Below are 22,054 nucleotides of genomic sequence, written 5' to 3'. Positions count from 1 at the left end.
TCAAGTTGTTCACTAGAGTGACACCATAAACCAACATAGAAAAAAAGAATTAAAAACTGCACCTATTTCCCAGACATTAAAGGTGAAATACTAGCATATATCAGCATGATCATAGAACTTTCCTTACTTGTGAAAGACAACAGTGGCAGCAACTACTGATGACTGTCAGCTTTCTCCATCAGAGCTGAAAAAGAGCCAGTTAGCCCACCTGCAGCTTCTAAAGACCCACCATCACGTCTATGATGCTTTAGGACCAGATACTGATCTCCTCCTTCATAGGAGCACCTGATTCCACAAGTGTTTAATCCCCTCGATCAGAACAGGATGCTAACAGAACAAGAAACAGATTCTATCCAAATGTTTGTGCAGAAATTCAGAATTATATTACCTCATGCACAGAAATGCGGCAGTGATGACAAAGAGAATTCCTCCAGAGCTCTTAGCACAGCATTTTGTCATATGTAACAGAGTTTGCAGCTAGGAAGATATCATTCTACTTTCAACTACAAAAAGATAACAGTTATTAATGAGGACAACAAGATTCAGTGAGAGACTTTGTCCCAAGATCCAGCCATTCTGCACCCTTTCTACGGCCATGCTATCCTCTCTCAGTACAGTGACAAACCAGACTACTATTAGTATACGCACCATTACTTCTTCCACAAACATAAAAGTGGATAGTTAGTGGAAAGCACAGCTTAGTCCTGGAACATGTAAATTCCAGAAGGATTTAAAGAGCAAGTCTACAAGTTTGCTAAGGTGGGATGTTTTAGAGACTGAAACATGTCTGAAAGAAGCTGCAAATTCTGTTTTGTACTGGTCTTCCCTCTTGGGTTTTGGGCCAGACAAAAGACTACCTATTCGCAAAAGCCCACAGCATCCTAACAGAAAACACTACAGGTAGCTATCCCTAAAAAAACACAACCAACCAACTCCATGAACATTAACCACACTAGCCTGTCAGGCATCAGCCCATCACTGTGAAAGATGGGCTTTCTGACCAAGAAAACATAGGATTGGGCACAGTTTGAGGGCAATTCAGCATTCACCTGCGAGAAGCAAGCTCTGTACAACTGTTGTGATGTGCAAGTGTCCATCACCACAGCCTCTGACCAGGGAGAAGCACTGCCATATGCTGAAATCCCAGAAGTGGTGTGCATATACTTCATGTTTTTCCCAAGTCTTGTATTACTTCAAAGTAATTACTTTCTAATCGCTCTCAGATGCTTTCAGAGTGGAATATCTAGAGATACAAAACTCACTTTTATATCCCCTCTCTAGAAGCTCAGTAAGCTGGAGCATACAACAGTGACTGAGGAAAATCGGGAGACAACGGAAAAATACTACCGATGGGATTTAGAGATAGCTGAGCAATAACATCATTACTCCCAAATAGGGTATCAGGTCAGAAATCTGAATCAGACAGTGATCCATGAAGAACTGCTGCTAGAACTAGCAACAGAGCTGGCTTAAAAGATTGCAGCAGTAGGTGACAGGATCCTCATGGCTGCTGGTCACAAAGTCTTTAATCAACTGGATTGTAATAGATGCAGTGAATAGCAACTGGGGTCATGCAAATGTACTGGCCAGACTTTTACTACTATTACACCACCTATTCCCAGGAGAAAAATGTCTTAAGGCTTCAGCAAGCAATATGAAGTATAATCCTAAGAAAAGCCTTATACTCCTCCAAGTTTAGTTCTGCCCCTGGATGAAGAGGAAGAGATGCCAACCTGGAAAAGTTGTCTTGATTATCATACAAACTACATGACAACTCTTCTACAATTAAACCTTTTGGTATCTGTTCACTCACCGCTAGAAATAGCATGCCTTTCAACTAAAGAAAATTAACAGCATAATAAAAAGCCTTGAATTATTTACTAAATTTAGTAAATGACCACACTACAGCAAGATTTGCATGTATCCAGTTGATAACAGGAAAACCTAGTACAAAATGGAGTCCATTCTGGACTCCCACTAGAAAGATCAAAGCAGAGAGAGAAAACTAAAAGCTGAAAATTGCACTTCTAAGAAAAGTGATTTCACTACTCCATACCCTAGAAGCAACTATCAAGTCTATTCCAACACCCCTGGCAGCAATCACTGTCAGCTTTCTCTATCAGTGCTGTAAAAAGGGGCAGTTATCCCATCTGTTCTTCAAATACAGCCTATACTTGCTTATTAATTGTTCCTATACAAGTGCTCCTTAACCTCTTTGTGGGATACCTGGAACAGTTAAAGCTCGATTTTTGTCCAACAAAGTTATCAGAAGATTTGCTATTGAATTCAAGAGGAGAAGAATCAAGGCTTTAGGGGATTTCCAAATCTTAGAAGACTTCCAAAGACACAAATGGCAGCAAGACATCCACACCACCTGTGGTCTTTGGGACCATCATATATACTTGTTTCTTTTTATCATCTTCTCTTCCAAGTGGACCGTGCCCAAATCTACTTTATCTTTCTTTATCCCACATCCTTTGCTTCCTAAAGGTATTCTACAATTGTGTCTCCTTTCACCATTTTTACTTCAGTCCTTAAATTTTCCACACTGACCTGTTTAACTGTTTCAGTTAAAGCAAATTAAGGCCATTAAGCTAAAGGAGGTTCAAACCAATGAGGTGCTGTTAAAGGTCAGGCTGATGCTTTTGAATTTTAAAATCAATGCAGAATGATCAAGCATATTGAATACTTTACATAAATCTATAGCAGCTGTATAAAATTTTTAAAAGCCTGAATTAATGGCCTGATAAAACTCATTTGTTAATTTAAATAACATTGGAGTTGCAGGGTGATTTACTGAACATGTGGGTTTAAGAACATAAAACATTGTGCAGAATGATTCAGCAATTTCGATAAGAATCATTCATGGCCAGTGTTGGAAACCCTGCCAAACAATTTGTGCTTCCTTTTTATGATTTACAAGTGGTGGATATTTCTTGGAACTAATAATGGGATATATATTTTCACCTCTTCTTCACTAGCTCAAACTCTTCTTAGGTCATTAATAACAGGGGGTGAGAATAATAGTCTGAACTATCTTTTGATGAGCTAGAGGGCTTTAAAATTATTAGTCTATTAATTCTCACAATAAACCTAAGAGATTTGGTAACCATTATCATCTTTTACCTACTGAAAATGAAGAAAGCAGAAGTGGAAGGACTTAACAAAGGTCACACGCTAACTAAGCGAGAGAATGTGAGACTTCTCTAACCACATCTCCGACAGACCAAAGATACAACAGCCATTTCCAGGTATTAATCCATTCTCTCCTGAATTCAGCAGGAATCTTGACATTAAATCCAACCCAAAGTGTTCATTCTGAAGCACAGGGCTAGAAAAAGTCTCAGGTCCATCTATTACCCTTACCAAAATCAAGAAACACTTGAGGCTCCATATCATTAAGTGATGTGAACTGTCACAGCCATGTAGATTTACAGTAAAGCTACAGTCTGAATCTGAGCTTTCTGAATCTGTGTGTTTTACCAGGGGAAAAAAAAAAGCTAAGGCTCTAGACAAGACAAAAGGAACGATATTAGACTCCATTAAAAATTGCATTGAGAACATGGTGGAAGTAGGACAGCAGGTTCATTAGGCAAAGCATACCTAGTGTTAGTAGAGTTTTGGACAGGATAGTCTGGCAAACAAAAACACTACCACTGCTATTGCAAAAACAGTGTGGGAACTTTACTAAGCACAACTGGTCAGGAGGATTCTGATTCACACTTCATACAGAGACAATTTGTCATCAGCAGGAATTCCTTTAGCAGTCAGAAAAAAATTCCAGTGAGTCAATACTACTTTTAGAAAAGCAGGATCTTCTTAAGTGAGACAATAGTGACATTTCATAGAAAAATGGTACTTCCAATGTGTTCACAATCATTTATTTAAATGTTTGTGGAAATTTATTCTAGGCTGCAAAGTTACTTTTTTTTGTTCAAAGTATTCAAAATTCAAATACTCACAGAATTTATCTCTGCTTTAGATAAGAGAAAAATAAATTCAAAAACAAACAAGCAAAAGATACCCACAAACTTTTGAGGTTTTATTGCCTCTGGGAAGGAATTTTTGTAAGCCTACTCAAATTCAAAATTACTAGAATCAGCAAGGACTCTCAAGAGAATCTTCCTGAAGATTCTCACAAGCTGAACTCCTCAAAATTCACCAAAAGGGTTTTGAAACCTGGATACTAGGTTTTATTTCAACAATACATTTAAAACATGTTATAGAAATACATATAAACACTCAGTATAGAAATATGGTAACCAAATATGCCTGTCTGCTGTTAGGAAGGATTCTTTTTTCAGGTGTGCTCCTTTTCCAGCCATCACTTAACCAGTTTTCTGCAACAAAGTCTGTAGAGTCCACTTGGGGAGTCTGTGAAAAATATCTTTTTTTCCACCTCTAAGCCTGATTTTTCACTCCCCTTGCTGTTCTTCCACTTCAGCCAACTCTGAGCTGGGTATACATGTGTGGGAGACAGGCACACTTTTCCCATCTCACTGGTTTTCCCTCTCATACCCTAAAGGTACATTTCTTTCCCAAAGAGGCTTGCTGGACCCTAGGGAAGGAGCCATCTCCCTTCCATAGAGAATATGCCACTCGACCTCAAAGGAGCAGCTACAGCAAAGCAAACAAGGGGCCTCGCATATAACCTCCCTACTGTGCTGCCCAGCAATTCCTTTTTTTTTTTTTTTCCTAAAAAGGAAGCACAGCTTAGCAACATATGACCACTAGTAAACAAAACATATACCATCTGCACAGTGAGAAACAAAGGCTTCAGTCCTGTAAATTGTTTCTGCTGGGCATATCTTTACTTTGCCGCAGACTTGGGTCAGGCTTCACATAGCAGTACACGGCGTACGTAAGTCACAGCGCTAGGTTACCCTCAGACAGTTAAACACAACTGTTTAACGCAGCGCTGCCTACAGGTTCTACAGAAACAGATACTTCTGACTACAGGTCTGAGAGAATTTTCTGCCTGCCAGAGAAACACAGAGGAATTCCTCCAGCAACAGGCACCCAAGGAAGTATCAAAGAGCTGAAGCAGTTGTAAGACTGCCTACAAGGGCAGCAAGCAGGCAAAACCTTACGAAGAGGGAACTCTTCCTCCTTTCTATGGATTATTGAACTGGAACTAGGTTGTCATACCCCTCTCAGAAGGAGGGGACTACGCCTGTAAAGAGTTTGAATCACACAAGCTATATCTCCCTCCATACGACACAAGCCTCAGGAAAGTTTTACTATAATCTCCTATTTTAAAGCAGGAGATACAAGTGGGGGTGTGGCTGGAGTCACATCTAGGCCACCAGCTGGGAAGGAACAGTTTCTGCAGTGGAGGGAAAGTGGAGGTGGTTTCACTATTCCAGAGCATAGGTAGTGGACAAAGGTGGGACCTGAGCAGCATGCTACCAACATTAGCTTGTAGAAATATACAAAAAAAGGGTCAGATTCAAATGGCTTTATTCACACCCAATAAGAGGTTCCATATCTAGAATATTTTCAGGAAAGTGAGGGAAAGCATCATGGAAAGCATTATGGAGGCATTTACACTGATCCTTACAGTCCTTTAACTGAGTAAGCAGGAAACATTTATTTATGTGCTCTTAAAAATATTCTCATTTCCCACCACTGTAATTTGAAGCAAAACAGTCCTAGCATTTATGCAACCGTGTTTTATCCACAGGTTTTTGAGTACGTTATGGAAAAGTGGATATGTATCATTACTGGACTATTGCCACATTATGAATCAGGCTTAAATAGAAGCCTGGTTGCCAAACCACACTTGGTTTATCCAGTGTATTTGGATAACGTGGAGTTCAAATGATCAGCAGTCAAGAGAAGAGGGAATTACAGAGACTGTTTATAAATGGAGGCTTGGATAACTGGGAGTTTACTGTACATAACCATATATTTGCCACACAGTGTTACTAAATATACAAGTGCACTCTATTACATAGTAGTTCTGTAAAACCAGATGTAGAAAGGATAGGTGCCCCCCCAGACTTGAAGATGTGTCTTGCCCTTCCAGCTGATCAGATTTGTCAAAACAGTGACTAACAAGAATCAACCAAATCAATACCCAGATAAGCTAATAACATGGAAAACCAACTTTGCTTTAACACTTAAACTTGCTATTAGGGATGAAACTGCTTAGAGCCAAAGTATTGGTGACAGTATTAGAGGCACAAAGGAAAAGCATAGAACTTTCCCCATGACATTAGGCATACACTGTTCAGTTTCCTCTTTTTCCTTAGGCCTATAGGAGGTTTCAAATCAGGAAAATGTACAGGAACGGAATGTAAGAAGAGATCACATCTATCAGAGGTAGAAGATGCAAAGATGAAATTCTGCAGCAGAAGAGGGAACCAACTATAAATGCCCTAAATTTATTAGTGCATACTCTCACTTATCTAAAACCTATTTCAAAACATGGGTATTACCATTACTATTTCCAGACATTTAAAAAAAACAAACCAGTGAGCCCTGCTCAAACACAGGAAGTGTCCCACAGTTACAGGGAACCAGCAGACAAAAGTCATATTTTGATACTTCTCTTCACAGACAATGTTTTTATAGACTCATACAGAAGAGGTTTGACTCCAATACCACTTCCTTCCCACCCCCCATCCAGCCTGCCATAGATGCAGAGATGTTTCTGTCTACATGTGACCAAGCACATAAAACCCAGCAGTATAGGCTAGCTGTCCAAGTAACCATTTCCTACCTCCTGTAAGGAAAACTATACACACCAGAAAGAGACCCAAGTACTAGACCCAAGCCAAGCATCACCAGTTTGACCATGCTGACTTAAATATTAACACGTTAGTTGATATTAGCATGTCATGTGCATATCATGGACAGTTCTTAGTCTGTTATATGTACAAGCCCTTCTTGTTGCTTTTAAGGACCCTTCCTAGATTCAGTTCTAGGTGGGCTTTAGCATTCCTAACCCAGTCCCTAATACTGCTCCTAGGTCACCTGACACTCTTGTACCTTGTGTACCCTTCTGTTTTATGTTTAATTTCATCAGGAGATCATTGTTCACCCATGCAGGCCTTCTACCACCTTTGCTTGACTTCCTGCATGTTGGGATGGACTATTCTTGAGCTTGGAGGAGGTGATTCTTAAGAAAAACAACAAAAAACCCAAGCAGATCTCTCAGACTACATCCTGTAGCACTCTTCCAAGCAGACTCCTCAACAGGCCAAAAATCTGCTCTTCTGAAGTCCAGGGGTTGTGATCCTGCTATTTGCCTTGTTTCTTTCTCTCAGGATCTTGAGCTCCAGCATCCCATGGTCAGTGCAGCCAAGGCTGCCCTTTCATATTCCTGACAAGTTCTTCCTCGTAAGTATTAGGTCCAGCAGAATACCTCCCTTTGTCAGGACCTTCCTGACACAGCTGGTGAAGGAATCATCAATGCAATCCTAAAACCTTCTGGATTGCTTGAGCCCTTCTGTGTTACCCTTTCAGCAGATACCAGACTGGTTAGAGCTCCCATGAAGACTCAGGCCTGAAAATATGAGGCTTGTTTCACCTGTCTGAAGAAGGCCTCTTCTAATAGATCTTCCAACTTGCAGACTGTTTGTCCAGATGAACAATACAGGCATTCTCATTGCCAAGCAAACAGGGTAGTATTTAGTATTGGAAAGGTTCTTTGCTTTAAATCTTCAGCACCTTTTATCTGTGGCTCACAGAACACTGTACCTTACATAAACTAGACATTTCCAAGTATTACATTCACATTTTAAGCAGAACATAGTGTAACTTGTTACCTCCAAGTATATTGGGTACAAATCACTTGTTTTTTGGGTTTGTTTTTGGTGTGGGGTTTTTTTCTGTGGATACCTAATGGGAAGCAGCTATTAAGTTAGCCTAGCTGGTTAATCACCTTTCAATGAATACAGCACTCAAAACACGTACGTGATTTTCAGATGTGAAAAAACTGTCAGGTATGTAAAGCATCTCTCCCATCTCACCTGCTGCTCTCACTTTCATTTTTAAGCAGCAGCAGCTGTCCCACTGTGGGTGGGGGAAAATAACTGAATAAAGAATATATCAGGTTTCTCATAATGAATCTTTATCTTACATTATGGGTACAGACATATTCATAGATTTTTGGAAAATTTGCAGTAGTCAGCCTTTATGAGCACACCAAGACACCTGCTGCTTTGGAGCAGCTGAGACATTGGCTGTCAGAGTCTTCTGCCAGATGACTAGATGTAGGGGTGTGTCACTACTGTACTTTCTTCCCCTGGCTTTAGTTGTATTTCACTTGAAGCAGTTGGGTATCTGCTATTTAGTAATTTTGGCTAAAAAGAAGTGACGGGACAAGGGAGTGTCGAGGCCATGAGGAATAAGGATTGATGTATTGTCCACAGAAACCAGCAAGCCCTCCTTCCTCCACCCACCCTTGTGTTAGATCCCTCTAGCCTTCTCAGGCATTCATCTTAGAAACGAATACCTATAGTAGAGGTTACATCAAAGTTTCCCCAAACTTTTCTGTCGATCTCTTCTCATCCTTTCTCTCACTCCTTCCCCCTGCTCTAAGCTACAAAGCATTCACTTTCTGTCTCTGTCTTGGTCCTGTGTATCCTGTTTTGTCTGGGGAGCCTGCAGGACAACCACCATCTCTGAATACCTTGGAGTCGTCTTGTCCAGAGAGTATCCTGTGGGCAGGACCCTTAGTTCAAGACCTCTTCAGAAGAAAGCATGGTTACATTTGATACTAAGCCTTGCACAGCCTAGAAGGCTGAATGTCATCTGCAAATTGTTACTTTATTAAAGAGATTCAAATTAGGTTTCATTCACTTGGGTCTCATTAGAGGAAAAACTTTTCATAATTCTGCTGCCTGCTTTTTTCATTTAACCTGAACGTCAAACTGGTTCTCCAATTCGCATATTACCTACTTGGGTTCTACCCTTTGACGCACTTTTTAAGCTCACAAGTTCTGACTTGTGTCCCACCACTGGACACTGAAAATTTCAGAAGTATTAATAATTGCACAGGCACTACCATGAAAAACTTCACTGGTGCATTAATCAGGTAAGTGAAGATTACTCTTGCCTAGCAGTGCCAATATCAAAAGTATTACAGCAAAGAGAATAAAGTTTTTCATTTTCCAAAGTTATAACTCTGAAAGAGCAAAGGGAGCAGAATGTTTCCCCCCAACCACTCCTCCCTCACTTACAAATCTGTTGTAGCAAAACTGAATATTAAGCCCCTTGGCTGTTATATAGTTTATATATTCTATCTTCTCACTGCAGAGAGAAAAGAGATATACTCTAAAAGAAAAGTCTGCTCTCTTGGCAAAAGTTATGATTGCTTGTAAAATACCAAGCAGGCACCCGTAGTTTTATTCTAGAATTTTTTAGAATTCGTTATCTTGTGCTAGGTATTAAGTTGTATCCTGTGTCATATATGTACAAATTGACAGCAACAAATAACAGCATGAATTTTAATGCTCTGATATCTAAAGCTTGGGTATTACATGCTTTTAAGGTACCTAATGAACTGGGGATTAACTACAGGAATTCAATTTTTTAAAGTCTCAGCTTGTAAGAGTCAGGATTTTGGCAGAAAAGTCTATGGATACTACACCAAGAGAGTTGGCTAGAGGCCACACAACAGGCATCAACTGCAAGTTTGTGTATTCTTGATTTCTAGCATAATTGCAAATCCATATTCCTCCATGGAAAAGGGGAAAAAAAAAATAAAGCTATACCAAGTTGTAGAGAAATCCAGAGCTGTTCTGCCACAGTACTGTAGGCTTGGATTTAGACCCATAGATAGGTCTGCTTAATGGACTGCTTCATTTAAGCCAAGAAAAGTGTTGCCATATTTTCTGTGTGGTGCATTAGGTCTAAATTAAAATAGAATGATTTATAAAGCAAAGATGGGCTGATTTAAAAATTTACAGTTATTTGGCAGTGGTAACTAGTTGCATGATTTTCATGTGCTTTGCTAAGTTAGGAGATCATAGCAGCAGGGATCCCCAAAGGATATGCAAGTGTGGCAGGGCAGACAAGTTATATGCTTTAGGCCTGTAGCTTCAAAATATCTCTGTTTTGAGTAACTGAGCAAAGCATGTGCTGAGCACAATCTCCCTCAGAGGGCAATTTGTCTCAAAAATCCCCAAACAGCATATTCATCTTCCGTCTTTACCCCCAGGCTTTCTCCTTCTGCCTTTTCTTCTCTGCTACTGCATGAATTTCATTTTCTTTCCTCCCTCACCCTGTCATAAGCCTTGTTAACAGCTCTGCCAGAGCTCTTAAAACAGTATGCAAATGAGACAGCAGGGTCAGAAACAGTAGTAGCTCCTGATAAAGCTTTGGACATACCCAGTATTTCTCTCCTCAACATATAGAGTGAGGAAAATATAACGGTCTGGTACCGCAACTCTTTGTCGATGACATCAGTGATATCCCACCAGCCTAGCGCTGCATGGGGAGAATGACAGCGCTCCCCATCTCCTACTATCTTTCCCATTTCAGTTATTGTTGTCAAAACTGATGATGTCCAAATGTAAGCAGCACATAAGTGATATCCATATAGCTAGTACTGCCACTGTTCTGCCCAGAGCCAACTTGGTGCCCCTGCCCTTTCTCCTGAATTTTTTTTTTTTAATACAGGGCTGATGGAAGTATAAAATAAAATTTCACCCTTGATTATTTCAATACAGATAGAACCCCCCAAATTCTTTACATGAGATTCCCGAGTCTAGTGAGTATATTTCCCTTCAATCAAGTTTTCCTATAAACTCCAATAAGAGTCCTGAAAACAATAAAAAATTTACTCTCATCACCTGGGTGAGCACTCCTCTATTAATATGGAGAACAGTGATTCCAGGCACAAGGCAGTTACCACGTGACAAAGAACCACCACTATTTTTGCTTATGACCAATTCTATGGCTACTGCAACCTCCTCCTTCTGGCCTAAGGCTTCCAAGTGTTTTTATATTTTATTTCTTTTAAAAAGTAGCAATTCAGAAGGTAGAGATCCTGAAGCTAGTAGTGGAAGTGGTTTTTTTTCCATGCTGGCTCCTCTGCACCACCCAGACTATTAGACTCACTTCCCAACTGCTTTAAAAGAGAAGGACATAGCCAGGCAGCTCTGATACACTACTTCCCACACTACTGTGCATATATTGAGCAGCACGCAATCAGAAAAGAAGAGCTCCAAGTGGACATGTGGCATCAAAAGCCATGCGGTGCCTCTGAAACAGTTATATGTGGCTTTGAAAAAAAAAATATCACTCAATGGGTATATTGATGTAGACAAGGATTATTACAGTTTTTGCTTTGTGCTGCATATATATCTTCTTGCTGCCTAACCTGCTTCAGTGTGTCACCCTGTTCTTCCTTGAGGCTTTCAACTCACCATCTCTCAAGACTTCTGTTGCTTAAAGCTGAATTACCACAGGGTTCCAAGAGGAACCAGAACTCAAAGCCCTGTAATGAGCTAGTTGCAGCTGTTTCTAAGCCCACCATCTCTGTTGCTTCTCTTCCCCCACGCCCCACTTTGCCTTAGTAAAAACAATTTCAAATTCTGTAAGATATTAAGTGCTTTACTGCAGTATGTTGAGTTAGGAGACTCAAAGACAGCAATAGCCACTGGCACTACAAAGAAATAAAACTGTCAAGTCAGGCAAGGAAATACAGACTTATAAAAATGATTTCTGAATCTTTTTGAAGAGATTCTTTTTCCATCTTCTACTCATACTGCCTCAGGCACCTCACTAGAGTCTGAAGATGGAACCAAAAGCTCAACTCACTTTGACTGTCAAAAGCAAAGACAACCTCATCCTTACCACCTAAAGTTCTTCCCTTTATAATGCACAGGCAGACAAAAAAGGCACAAAGAACAAATATGTTTGGGGCTTTGCAGTTTTCTTTTGCTTAAATATCTGCTTTATGGTCATGTGGAAATCAGGAATAATTTACTCTTTACTCTAAATCTACAGGTCAGCATTAAAACCACTAATAAACAGATGACCATTAGATTTTATCCAATTAAGAGCATTTTTTTCTTATTTGACTTTAGGGCGGCTAAATTTGCTTTCTGATACACCAGTGAAAACGCCCAATACATTATTCCATTGATAGGTACACTTAAATTCCAACTGCACAAAGGATTGAATTTGACCATATATCTTTAAGAATCTCTTAAACATTAGAAAACAAAAAAAAATATGGTTTGCTTCATAAAAAAAACAGAGTTGGTAGCGTTACTGCTAAAAGGACATTAACAAAAGACACATTTACTGCTATGCTTTCATTGTTGAGTAGTTAGAGCACAATTATTATAGAATATATGGTTCCTTTGTTCCACTCCTACCTGTATAAAGTATTTATTAAATGGCCTCAGGCAAGATGCTCAATCTGATCCATGATCTGATTTGTTCTAAAAGCAGTACAGACCCTCTCCATTGGTTTTAGTAGAGATAGCTTGGGCTTTTTTCCTCTTTTGGCTTCAGCTTATGGATCAATAAAATAGGTAAATGCATGTTCAAACTGCAAAATAAAGAGCTAGGTAAAATTACCACTGATCATTACAGCTGTCTGTAGTGTTTGTACAGTGTTTTGAAAATTATAAAGGAGAGAGGCTTTTGCACAGCAGTGTTACTAAAGTCACTCCAATTTCAGATGTTTATAATTGCACCTGTGTTCATAAAAGCCAAACAGATCCCTACTGATCCTACAGATGTACTATAGGTAATGGAAGCCCATGGCCTCTTTTTACTTCTTCATTTCATGTAGGGAGAAGGTGGGGTGGAAGATCTGTATTGTTATATATCCCATTAGTGACAGAATTTAGCATAATCTGTTTTGATACCTTAGCCTTTAAAAAGGTGGAAGGTGGACAAAAGGAAAGGAAACAAAACCCAGAGACAATGCTTCTAAGTGTTAAGAGATGGATAATGCTGAACTTCAACTACTAGTACCTCTGTTGGGTAGAAATTCCAGGAGAGAAATTGAAATCAGATCCTCTAGTTCTTTTGGTTTTACCAAGGCAGTCCAAAATGGGTGAAGTGGAAAGTGCTGTAGGCGATTAGAGATGAACCAATACCTGAGGAGCACATGTGCATTCATTCAAACAAAAAGCATGATTTGTGTCACCTGCAATTGTTCAGGGGTATTTCTCAGGAGCTTATCAGCCAGTAATGCCTGTTTCAAAGTTTACATCAGAGAAAGAACATTTCTTTTAACATCCAAGAAATGGATAGTTAAGGGTGGCAGCATCATTGCTTTTACCTGTTGCTTTATTGCAAAAATATAAGCCACAGCAGGAGGTGTCAATACCTCCTTACTGGTAAATCTATGTCTGATTCACCGACCTTGTATGTTGCCTATACTATTCCTCACTATAAATTTGCATGATTTTTTCTTTACCTTTTTTTTTTTTTTAACTCCAGCTATGTGCAAATCTTGAGCTCTGGCCCAAACCTTTGAGGCCTTCCACATAAAGATGACTTCCTTAAGAAGGAGCAAGAGCCTTCATAGCCCACAAAAATCTAGCTCAGGCGTTCTCCTTAGAAGTAAGCCTTGCTGATTTGAAGCTTCAGGCTGAGAAGTGAATTGACACTTGGTTGAAGTGGAAGACAGGTTTCACCAAAGATAAGTAAACAATACAACAATTCTTAGCTCTTTCTGGCAGCTGGGGGAGAAAGAGAGAAGAAAATAACTAACACACACACTCCCCCCAGGATAAATCTACACTGGAATTGGCAGTTAGTTTTAGAGGTGTTCTCTTACAGTACAAAGTCCTAATACAGTACAGACTTGATTTCCAATAGAAACTACAGTTGTTATCATAACATGACTCATAAGAGCAAGCAGGACAGAAGTTCAAAAGATACTGAATGAATTTGTAATGGAAAGAATAAGTGTCAGGTTGCAGTGGATTGTCTACCCTTTATTAGAATTAACATAATATTCAGCAAATCTTCACCACATCACGTAGCTAAACTGAACATTTTAGTACATTCAACAAAAAGTAGAAAGAATTCTAGTCCCTCTAGAGAAAAGCTTGAAATAATGAATGTAATATATAAAACAGTCAGAAGCCATAGTTTATTGGGCTGTTTATTTCTTAACCTAGGTTTTGCAAACTTGTGAAGTTTAATTACTGCAGAGTTTAAAGCAGTGATCTATCCTATATACTTATTGCAGTGAGGCTTTTGTGTTATTTTCATTACAATAAGTGAAATTTTGTAAGAATGTACTGTTTGTAAGTAACTGCTGTTTTCACAGTATATAAATAAAAAGCCTATAGATTCCTAGAAGTTATCATTTCAAGAAGGTGACTAAGGAAATTAATTTCAGTTTTTAATACATCAGCTGGTCAACTGCTTTTAGAAACAGTTTTAATTTGGACTGCATGCACTGATTAAGAAAAACATTTTGATACCATTGCCAAGACTCTAGATGGACACGTTTGTTTCAAACCTGAGCAACTAAGGTTAAATGTTGGCACAGCCAGGTTCTCCTTAAAGTCTAAAAGTTTTACCATTGACTTTCCCAGTGGCAAGCTTAGAGGAATACCAAATGATTTTTGCAAATCCTCCCCTGCATTCAGAAATCTACACTATTCCTATGCAGATGTGAATCTGTCCAAAGTTCAAGGTGATGTGGTTCCCATGATTATTCATCCCTATCTTTCACGAGGCTGACCACAGGAAACAATGGAAGAGCTCTGTCAAGGAAATAAAGCAGAGACTACACTTTGGGAACTATACTGTTATATCATGAATACTTGTGTCATGAAGTGTTCCCTTCGGAATATACTTCCCTGCAGCACGCATGAGACTGGAGAGAAAAAACGGGCACCTTAAACATTCATTAGTAGAACAAGTTGCTATTTTGTCAAAGCCAGCAGAAACAACAGTAGTATGAATAACAACGCCCCCCAGACCCTCTGCAACATGAACACATATACATAAAAAAATAACATCCCCTTGAGTTTTATACCAAACCCACCCATTTGTATCAACTGCTAGGTAACAGTCCAATTTTAAAGTGGATGATGGAATTTCCTATGGGAAAATAATCTCCAACAGATATTCACAAAATCCCTACAAATCAGTTACTAGCTCTAAATGACAGCTCATCTTCCAGGTTTAAAACTAATGTGGGAATGAGAAACCTAAAAAGAATAATTAAAAATGCCATCTAATTAGTCTAGAAGTTATGGTTGCACCTTGTATTTCTGGTGAAACCAGCACAAGATCTGCACACTATGAGCCCATTGGTGCAAATACGGTTTATGACTGGGACTGGAAGTATGTGCTCAACACCAAAGACAAAATGCGGTGAACAGTTTCACATCCCCAGGAGATGAAAAGTCCCATGTCAGGAAGAAATATGCAACCATATTTCTGATATCCATTATTTTCTTATAACTGGAAAGCTGTGCTACTAAGCTCTGTACTCAGTAGTGTTTTGGTCGGGTTTTTTTTCCCTTTCCTTTAAAGAAAATGAAAAAAGCTTATTAAATACCAAGAAACAAGATTCTCTCTGTTTAAAGCCACAAAATATGCTTTAGATTAACAATATAACACTACAGACTACCACTACTATCCATTTTGAAGGCAAAAACTACTAAGTTGAGTTTTAACAGGTTGGGAACAAGATAACATGGAAAGCACTGTCTACATCACCTGAGTAGGAGGTTTTGACAGAACAAGAGTGGTGGGAAGTAGAAGCTGCTGGTGGTGTTTTTAAAGGACAGGTGATGTACCTACCCATCATGGTCTTATACAGCTGTTTCTATTCAGCTGCCTCACACACAGCCCTTGTAAGTGCCCAGGAACAGGTTCCAAATTCTGTTTCTGCCACTAGCTGTAATTATACGAGTGTATCACCCCATTATGGCTATTTAATGCTTTGAAATACATGATATCCTTGGACTAATGCACCTATATGCTATTTTGCACTTCCAGCACATTACAGAGTGTACTACTGGTCTGCAATTCCAATTGAATTTACTATTGCCGGTTTTTCCAGACTTAAGAAAAAGCGTTTTAAGGATGCACATCCTGATATATTCCCTCTTCTTAGGGTCTCAGATTTGCTTCTGCTGTACTCAGTCACACCAGAGGCAATAAATGAAAATAGGTTGTAGCTTGTGTTCAGCATAACAAGCAGCTACTTATCATAAGATGTACACTAGCAATGGGGAGGATGATTATTCCCACATTACAGATACGGAAACTAAGCTCCATGCTCAACACATCTTGTAGAAGGTAATAATGGGAGCAAACCCATGCACTCCCAGAATCTACACGAGTCCATAGTTATCCTAGTGAATGAACTTGTATTGCTCTAGTGGCATTAGCCTTGGACAACCAAGACAAGCCTCTGACTACAGTTTCATTTGTGTCTACATTGCTACTAAGTCATTTATGAAACATTTATTTGTACTGATACTACTAGCTCATTTTATTTTTCTGCAAAGAAACAAAATGTATCCCCTTAAATGGCACCTTTCTACCAAGACTCCCTCCTTTCCTCCTGTCTGACGCAAGACAGGACTCTTAGGACAAGGCTTACCAAGAACAGTAAATCTTAGCTAAAGCCACACACATACAGATTCACATGAACTTTTTACTGAACTATATCCCAAAGAAAATAAAATTAAACAGAATACAAGAACAAATTCATTTCTACTTGCAAGGATTTGCATATACACAATAATTCCTAGCACTACTTTAGAAATTAACTACAAATTCTTTATGCATGTGCACTCCTTGAGGCTGAGTACCCTACAAAGGAATTTAAAGAAAACCCCTTCAGTGTCTTGAATACATATTGACACAATAGTTCAAGCTAAACATGGAAGACTGATTATTACCCTTAAAATTATGTTAATTAAGCAATATTAAGTCTAACCAATAAATATACAGCTATCCAATACTTACAAACTAAGGATAAACTCTAGCATGCTCTCTCTTCTACATTCTACTAAAAAATTGAAAAAAAATGCCAAGAGCATCAACAGCAGCAGCAACATCATGGCACGTACAGGACAACCAGGTGATCAGGCTCAGTCAGCAGGGGTTTATGAAAGGCGAGTCCTGCTTGACTAACCTGATCTCCTTCTATGACAACATGACCTGCTGAGTGGGTGAGGGAAAGGCTGTGGATGTTCCTGGACTTTAGTAAAGCCTTTTATACCATTTCCCACAGCATTCTCCTGGAGAAACTGGCTGCTCATGGCTGGGCATACTCTTTGCTGGGTAAAAATCTGGCTGGATGGCCAGAGCCAAAGAGTTGTGGCAAATGGAATTAAATCCAGTTGGAGGCCGGTCACAAGTGGTGTTCCCCAGGGCTCAGTACTGGGGCCAGTGCTCTATAATATCTTTACCAATGACCTGGACGAGGGGATCGAGTGCACCCTCAATCAGTTTGCAGACAACACCATGTTGTGCAGGAGTATTGATGGGCTCGAGGGTAGGAAGGCTCTAGAGAGGGGTCTGGACAGGCTGGCTCCATGGGCCTGGGCCAAGTGCCTGAGGTTCAACAAGGCCAAGTGCCGGGACCTGCGCTTGGGTCACCACAACCCCATGTAGGGCTCGGGGAAGAGTGGCTGGAAAGCTGCCCAGTGGAAGAAAACACCCGGGGCTGTTGGTTGGCGGCCGGCTGGCCATGAGCCGGCAGCGTGCCCAGGTGGCCAAGAGCGCCTGGCTCATATCAGAAGTAGCATGGCCAGCTGGACTGGGGAAGGGATGGTCCCGCTGTGCTGGGCACCGCGGTGGGAGGCCGCACCTGGAGCGCTGTGTTGGGTTTTGTGCCCCTCGCGACAGGAAAGCCACGGAGGTGCTGGAGCGCGCCCGAATTGGGGCGGCGAAGTGTCTAGAGCACGAGTCTTAGGAAGAGTGGCTGAGGGAACCGGGGTGGTTTAGTGCCCGGAGAAGGGAGGCTGAGGGGAGACCTGGTGGCTCTCTAGAACTCCCTGAAAGGAGGTTGCAGCCAGGAGGCTGCTGGTCTCTTCTCCCAAGTGACAAGCAATCGGACAAGAGGAAACGGCCTCAAGTTGTACCAGGGGAGGTTTAGATTGGATATCACAAAAAATTTCTTCATCAAAAGAGTCATCAAGGCTGAGTCACCATCCCTGGAGGTATTTAAAAGATGCATAGATGTGGTTTAGTGGTGGACTTAGCAGTACTAGGTTAACGGATGGATTTGATGATCCTAAAGGGTTTTTTCCATCTTAAATGATTCTATGATTCTAATAGTGATAATGACTTTTATCCTTTCAGCATTTTTTGTTAAAGTTTTGAAATAATTTTTTTAAAATAAATTCAAGATTTATCACTTAAAACTAGCATATTCCAGAATTAGCAAGGGACAAGAAATCTGATAAAGCAGCATTTAAATCCTAGATACTTCAAGAACATAGATGTTCTAAGATAAAAATCTTAGAAATGACACATCTCTTACCACTTTTCAAGGTATTAGTTCAAATGGCTACATGTTTTGGCCATATATTCTAAACTTCCTTTAATTCAAAGAAGAATATTTTATAATCGCCTAAACCAAAACAGAAAGATGATAATCCTACTTGGCATTGTTCCAAAAAATACCAGTACTTCCTAAGTCTGAGCTCGAGAATACATACAAAGAGACAGACAGGTAAAATAAAGATATACCAAATATTTTTCCTCCAACAAGAGGACTACTTCGATGACATAATAAAATCACTTAAACACTAGGTTTAGGAAACAAATGACAGAGAACATGAGAAAAATTCAGCATTTTGTAAATTGTTGAATATGCTCTACATTTTTCCCCATTTGCTTTAGCTCCCCTCTGCCAACCCAACATGTTATTTGAATCCTCATTCCCTACAATAATTTACTGCACAAGTTGATAAGTCTCACAGATATAAGAAAGTATTATTTTAAAAATGCATTCAAGCTCAAGGACAGGTCCAAAGGTTTGGCTCAGCCACATGGAAAAAAATTGGTTCACATTAAGGTACAATTTCACACAAGCTGTTTAATCATAACAAACACTTAACACTGCTCTTCTGGATCAAGCCTACCCATATGCACTTGAGCTTTTATTAGAAGTTTAAAAAAAAAAAAAATTTCAGAATGAATCTAAGTAATTTCACTGAACATAGGTAAGGTGAAGGAAGCCTGTACTCCTCAGCAACAACCACAGAACACAGGAATACTTACTCGTCAGCTTCCAAACTTCAGCCACTTCCAACAAGCTCTCAGCTTATACAGTGAGGTGGCACCACCAGAGTCTTGCTGCACTTGGGAGGCACTAACATTTCATACTTAATTTAACTACTTCACATAGTCTCTAGAACTATTTCACAGAAACCATAGAACGCATGAGGAAAGGGTAAACCACTGGAGAATACCAAGTCCATTTCACCATCACAGGAAAGCAACCTACAAGTAACTTCAGCCTCAAATTCCACTGGTGTTACACTCCCCACATTCTCACATTTCCTGTACAGTTTCCTACATAGTAAAGGTCAGATGACCCTGTCCCAGAAGATTTCATTTAACAAGGGTGGAGCCAAGAGACCTCGTGGAATGGGCTCATCTACTTGGCTTCAATGTATTCAAGGCTGGTTGATTGCTTTTTGCTACCAATAGAAATAACCTGGGAAGGGGTTCAGTGGTTAGAGTTGACCTAATTAATTAGCTCCAAAAAGGTACACCAGAGTCATACTTCTGTTGGTCACGCTATGAGGAGAATTTGCAATGAGCCTGAGCTTTGTCTATGGTGAATAACCAAACTTAAAGGCAAAATTGTCATTGTGGGTTTTTCTCTGCCTAGTAATAACTGATAAAGAAGATAGCAATCAGAATTACTTTTCTTGACATTAGTGTTATTTAGATTTGCTTTTCTGAGATCTCTGCTCTGAGACTTGGAATATTCTTGGCATTTGTATACTGTAGAACTAGAGATTTAAAGAAAAAATAAACAAATAGGCACAATTATGAAGTTCTTAGCAAAAGTATTTCACTTAAGTTAGTAACATGAAAAATTTCTAGAAGATCAAATAGCTATTCTGTGGAAATGGGATACCAATCTATTTATATAAATTCCTAGGCTTGGTAGATTTAACTGAGGACAACAGGGATAAGATGCAGATTTCTGCAAACATGGTGCATTCTAGGTCAATTGTGCAAAAAATAATGACTCTCACCTCAATATAGCCCCCTGTTTGAATGTTTTGCAGTTATTCTGATGTGGGGAGTATATAATCAAACATATTAAAATTCATTTAGCTGATGAAGTACCTGAAAAGACAGACGGTAGTTTGAATATGTCTTCACCAGAATTATATCAGCAACAGATGGAAACCATGGGGTGATCTATACCTCCAAAACATAAAATCTGGTTATATGCTGTGCACCAATGGACCTTAGTTTGGATTTTCTCCCAGAAGAATAATTAATATTTGCATGAATTTGTCAGGCACTGTTTATTTCCATCTCTTCTGCTGCTTCTGGACTATTTCAGTTATAAGATGATGGGAATGCATGGCTAGGAGGAGAAACTTGAAGGAATTCTCCAGTTCAGCTCTCTTTGAAAGCCTTCCTCTCTGCTTTCTGGCCAGAACCTATAGAATAACTTTGTTGTTACTCTCTTACATTACCTAAACCAGTTTGCACTGTGATTACCTTGCCTAGCATGTACCTTCCAGAACAGCAACCCAGAGCAAAAGGAGCAATAAGACTTCATCTGACTCTCTGCCTTCTGCAGTGGCCCCAGATGAAAGTCATTATTCAGGCTATACTGGTGGCCTCTGTTGTTGCATGACCTCTAGGCAACTTTCAGTGCTAGAAGAGCAAAGCTGTGTTGCTTGTAACAAGCTGGTGGAGTATATACAGAAATGTGTTGTGATATGGGGCCAGATCCTCAGCTGATGCACTGATTATGGATGCTTCATTCACTGATATTGAACTTTGGATGTTTTTACAAATTATTAAACAAGAGGGAGGTCTCAGGAAAATGCAGCATCAATATTATCCAAGAAACCAAAGCAAAAGAGATGGTTTCTGTGATAGAAAAATACTATTAAAAAAGTCTTCTTTTTTATATTTTTTTCAGAGAAGAATGTCAAGGAAGTTAGAAATGGCATAAGGGTCTAGTGCTGATTTGAATTTGTAAAGCTTTTGTATAATAATGAACAAAGGCATCTGTACTTTCATTCTCCTTAGTGATTTAATGACTACTTGGAGAATGAAAATAATACTTTTTTAAAGTTTCTTGGCTTTTGTCTTTAATGCAGTTAGCCAAAAAGTGAACAGTGTTGCAAAGAAAAAGTAGGTAGCTTTGATTTTGTCAAGAGAGAGACGGATTTTTATTTTTTTTAGTAAGCCTTACATAAATCACAGAAATACCAGCTTACTTTTTTCTTAAAAGGCCCAGTGCTGCCAATGCTGTCTGCACAGACTTCTTAAAATTGTGCCACGTGCAGAAAACTTGGAAGTATTCCACTCCAGAGAAAAACAACTGGTTTACCTAAGTTTTCTCCATATAGTCATTACTGGATGACTAATTAGGATTTTAGTGAGTAATCATTACTGTTTGAGACAAAACTAACATTAATCCTGCCTAACAGAGAAATATTTCTTCTTGCCTTCCAGTAATCTGAATCTTAAACATATGTTAAAAAGGTGAGAAAATCAATTCCTCTGTGTTTTTGGTGAACTCCTCTACCTTCCTTGTGTGTATTTAGAAAGGATATATTGAATTCTTTTAGCTTCAATGACACAGATTCAGAAATAAATTTTCCCTGTAATACCATGATGATCTTTCTGTAGAGATGTTCTACTAACATAGATTTCCATGCTGAATAATGAAGTTTGATACATTAAAGTACAAAATGCTTTATACTGCTTTTAACATACTGTATGCTAATTGTTTTCTAGAAAGTTTCGTATTTTTCTAGCACCCAAATCAAACTGCATGGTGAACTAAACAATTTGAGGTTTGAATACCTCCTCTTTGACTATTCTCCTTGCCACATAAACGTGCTGAGTTTATGTTCCATAATCATTACCTATCTCAGCATTTCTATTC

The 22,054-nt window shown here is 39.3% G+C and overlaps 1 long non-coding RNA gene across 2 annotated transcripts in view; it reads right to left on the bottom strand.

Annotated features, from left to right (window-relative positions):
• Positions 1–19,352, bottom strand: part of LOC142603952 (uncharacterized) — a 271,809-nt gene extending 252,457 nt beyond the window's left edge. For both annotated transcript variants that reach the window (XR_012837848.1, XR_012837847.1), the window contains exon 1: positions 19,183–19,352. This is a non-coding gene — a long non-coding RNA (uncharacterized LOC142603952). The remainder of the gene's footprint in view (positions 1–19,182) is intronic.
• Positions 19,353–22,054: the final 2,702 nt, after the last annotated feature.

The sequence above is a fragment of the Balearica regulorum genome, chromosome 1, assembly GCF_011004875.1.
Source record: "Balearica regulorum gibbericeps isolate bBalReg1 chromosome 1, bBalReg1.pri, whole genome shotgun sequence".
NCBI lineage: Eukaryota > Metazoa > Chordata > Aves > Gruiformes > Gruidae > Balearica > Balearica regulorum.
This window is presented reverse-complemented; position numbering and strand designations above follow the sequence as displayed.